We start from the raw sequence: 4,782 nt of genomic DNA, 5'->3' as shown, positions 1-4,782 counted from the left end.
GAGGTGTGTTTATAGATCCTCCATATTCTGATTTTGCCTTAATTCCCTCATAATTCCACCACCTTTATGCAAAAGAAATTATGAATAAGGTTGGAACGAACCTGCCGGTTTCAAGTGGGAAAAGCATCTACTTTATTTATATATAAATAACAGCATTCTCCATGCACTGTAATACATACATTGATAAGAGCTATCTATATAAGTTTGGAGAAAGGGATTGCAAATACACATAGCAATTGTTTTAGATCAATCATCGTTATGATCCCTGGAGAAGAACGTGAAACCAGTCATATGGAAGAAAACTGAAAATCATATCAACATGACATGTATTGCGGCACCTTTTCCAAAGTGAAGTAGGCTGTAAACAGCTGTACCGTTATTCTGAATTTGAATTGTGCGCCATCATAATTTGCGTAGATGAAATTTGGAGAGCCAAGCTATAGGTTTCTGTAGAGCTGAACCTGACGATTTGATGCATGCGCTTTCGAATGTTTGAATGGTATGCCCGGGCATTTATACGTATTATTTTACCATTTGTATCATGTTAAATATGATCCACTATTGGGAACCACCATCAGTAATACCCACAAACATTTACAACTGTCACTTTAATGTTCGTTTTCTTCAATTTGTAGCTTACATTTTGCATCATTCCATTCCGTTTACGTGTCTTTCCTCTGTCACGTCTGTGGAGTTGTTCCCGAGGGTCGCTAGCGTTAGTGGTTCATATTAGGCTAATGTTGTGCAATAATTTGGGACATGTAGCCTATTTGAATCATTATGGAACTCAGACCACACGTATCAGGTTAAACCTGGAGCCTGGCACACGGTTCACGACTACTGGACCGGTCACACAGTTCCATGATTAGTGAGGAATAGGATAGATATCATTATTGTTCATTCCTATTGTGCACTTTTCCCCACCTTACAATATTTCATGGATTGAATATGACAACTTTCAGGGTGCATTTTTTATTCATAAATGCATTCTGTGCGTAAATGTTCTACAAATCAAATCAAATCAAAATCAAATCAAATTTATTTTATATAGCCCTTCGTACATCAGCTGATATCTCAAAGTGCTGTACAGAAACCCAGCCTAAAACCCCAAACAGCAAGCAATGCAGGTGAAGAAGCACGGTGGCTAGGAAAAACTCCCTAGAAAGGCCAAAACCTAGGAAGAAACCTAGAGAGGAACCAGGCTATGTGGGGTGGCCAGTCCTCTTCTGGCTGTGCCGGGTGGAGATTATAACAAAACATGGTCAAGATGTTCAAATGTTCATAAATGACCAGCATGGTCGAATAATAATAAGGCAGAATAGTTGAAACTGGAGCAGCAGCACAGTCAGGTGGACTGGGGACAGCAAGGAGTCATCATGTCAGGTATTCCTGGGGCATGGTCCTAGGGCTCAGGTCCTCCGAGAGAGAGAAAGAAAGAGAGAATTAGAGAGAGCATATGTGGGATGGCCAGTCCTCTTCTGGCTGTGCCGGGTGGAGATTATAACAGAACATGGCCAAGATGTTCAAATGTTCATAAATGATCAGCATGGTTGAATAATAATAAGGCAGAACAGTTGAAACTGGAGCAGCAGCACAGCCAGGTGGACTGGGGACAGCAAGGAGTCATCATGTCAGGTAGTCCTGGGGCATGGTCCTAGGGCTCAGGTCCTCCGAGAGAGAGAAAGAGAGAAGGAGAGAATTAGAGAACGCACACTTAGATTCACACAGGACACCGAATAGGACAGGAGAAGTACTCCAGATATAACAAACTGACCCTAGCCCCCCGACACATAAACTACTGCAGCATAAATACTGGAGGCTGAGACAGGAGGGGTCAGGAGACACTGTGGCCCACTCCGAGGACACCCCCGGACAGGGCCAAACAGGAAGGATATAACCCCACCCACTTTGCCAAAGCACAGCCCCCACACCACTAGAGGGATATCTTCAACCACCAACTTACCATCCTGAGACAAGGCTGAGTATAGCCCACAAAGACCTCCGCCACGGCACAACTTAAGGGGGGGGGGGGAGCGCCAACCCAGACAGGATGACCACATCAGTGACTCAACCCACTCAGGTGACGCACCTCCTCCAGGGACGGCATGAGAGAGCCCCAGTAAAGCCAGTGACTCAGCCCCTGTAATAGGGTTAGAGGCAGATAATCCCAGTGGAAAGAGGGGAACCGGCCAGGCAGAGACAGCAAGGGTGGTTCGTTGCTCCAGAGCCTTTCCGTTCACCCTCCCACTCCTGGGCCAGACTACACTCAATCATATGACCCACTGAAGAGATGAGTCTTCAGTAGAGACTTAAAGGTTGAGACCGAGTTTGCGTCTCTGACATGGGTAGGCAGACCGTTCCATAAAAATGGAGCTCTATAGGAGAAAGCCCTGCCTCCAGCTGTTTGCTTAAAAATTCTAGGGACAATTAGGAGGCCTGCGTCTTGTGACCGTAGCGTACGTGTAGGTATGTACGGCAGGACCAAATCAGAGAGATAGATAGGAGCAAGCCCATGTAATGCTTTGTAGGTTAGCAGTAAAACCTTGAAATCAGCCCTTGCTTTGACAGGAAGCCAGTGTAGAGAGGCTAGCACTGGAGTAATATGATCAAATTTTTTGGTTCTAGTCAGGATTCTAGCAGCCGTATTTAGCACTAACTGAAGTTTATTTAGTGCTTTATCCGGGTAGCCGGAAAGTAGAGCATTGCAGTAGTCTAACCTGGAAGTGACAAAAGCATGGATTAATTTTTCTGCATCATTTTTGGACAGAAAGTTCCTGATTTTTGCAATGTTTCGTAGATGGAAAAAAGCTGTCCTTGAAATGGTCTTGATATGTTCTTCAAAAGAGAGATCAGGGTCCAGAGTACCCTACAAACCTGTTTATTTTATTTTGTGATTCTTACATACTTTCTTAACCCTAAAATGTGTTTAAATTATCAGAATATTTTTAAATACACCAGTTGGTGCTGAAACGGAGACGAATATGCATATATTTAGATGGCTTTCTTTTATTGATCTCTATATTCTGAACCCATTCTCAATGTATTCTAGTCAGTCTGTTGACAGAATTTGAATTTTAAAAAAGGTACACAGTATTTAAAAGGGATGGCTTAAAATGAACGTAGGTTACTGAAAATCCTGTTGAAAGAACACTGACCAGGAAGTGAGAGGGATTTCAGCAGTTGAATTAACCTTTTCATGGGTGAGTTCCAAATATCTTTAACGGTCCCCAGCGTGTTTTTGTTATGCACGTTATGTTAGAATGCCCTCACTAGCTTGGTTTCCAACCAATTGGCAACAGATTTTCATTCAAAAATCAGTATAAAGAAAATATGTGCATTTGCCCACCAGTGGCGTTTCTACCAAATGGACTTGTTGTGGATAAAAATCAGTGCGTGATGACGTAGTGCAGACGAAATGTACTTTTTTTGCTTACGTTTTCATGTACTGAATAAAAATCTAAAGTTCAATGTGTTTCCATTGCATTTTCTACTGTTGTGTTAAATAGAAAATAGCTCCATTGTGGCTACCTCGGTAGCTCTCGCTCACTAAACTCAACTTTATCGTAAATCATGTAGTTGCGAAGTGGCCCGTCTGGTTTGCTGACCAGACGGGCAACTTCGCTTTTCTAGCTAACCAGGCTAGCTATAGAGCTAACAAAAGGGCTAATGTTAACCCACTGAATGATATTTCCTAAACATGTTAAGTTGAAACCATCCTTTTTTGTGTGAATGAGTGTGTGAGTGAGTGAGTGAGCGGAAGAATGAATCTGGTGAAAATTTAGCCTAACATGGAATGTGATTATCACAATACTGTGTGCATGGCAACACATGATGTCATGACACATTATTATGAGGTATAGTTAAGTTATCAGTTGTGTGTCTGTCTCTGTGTTATATCTTTATAGTGGCAGACACTTGAGCTGATTCCAGACCAGCTGGACAGGACATAATTCTATCAGCCTTCAAGGGGAATCCATCTTTAGCTTTTGTCAGGTCACACACAAGTTTACATACACAAATATACAACACGTCTCTGTATCATGAATTAGTGTCTTCACCAGCCCAATCTAGTGACCACCATCCCCTGGATTCAGCCAGCCTAAACTGACAGGTATACACATCACTGGGACATTGTTGTTTCTAGGGCTATCTTGGTCGACCGAAAATAGTCTTCTTTTGACCAAATGTTTGTACAATCAACTATATGCATTGAGCTTGTCTGATGCTTTAACGTTACAGTTTGATGAAATAGGACACAAATGACTCAAGAGGGAGCCAGAGATCAAGATAACCAGAAGAATAAAAACTTAACCTTAACCAACCATTCTCCTCCCGCTCCTGCTGGCTTTCGCAGATAACACCATTACTCTCCTGAAATTGTCGGTAATAGGCTACAAGAAGAGTCTGCAACTTTTCTCATGTGGAATTCAAATGTATCTTACCATTTCTACCGATCTGTGTGCCAGTTATGGTTTTCATGTGCACATTTTCATGGAATAGTTTAATTTAATTTATAACAGCCTAATGCTGTTTATATCTCAATCAGTGTGATGTGATTCATCAAAATTCTATCCAAATCTAAATTAAAATGATAAACCTAAAAAGTAACTTCTATCGCCATTGTCAACTATGTAAAAAATAGCCTACATAAGGCCAACAAATAAAAACATTGCATCCTGTGCAGGTAGAAAATATCCTGATGAAAATAAATATATAAATCATATTGGCTGCAACAAACTTGAAACATTGTATCAAGTATTAACTTGGGTCTGCCCGAAACTC

This window comes from Oncorhynchus mykiss, chromosome 28 (assembly GCF_057628025.1).
Source record: "Oncorhynchus mykiss isolate SJ-2025 chromosome 28, ASM5762802v1, whole genome shotgun sequence".
Taxonomy (NCBI): Eukaryota; Metazoa; Chordata; class Actinopteri; order Salmoniformes; family Salmonidae; genus Oncorhynchus; species Oncorhynchus mykiss.
The sequence above is the reverse complement of the archived record's forward strand: the minus strand, read 5'-3'. Positions refer to the sequence as shown.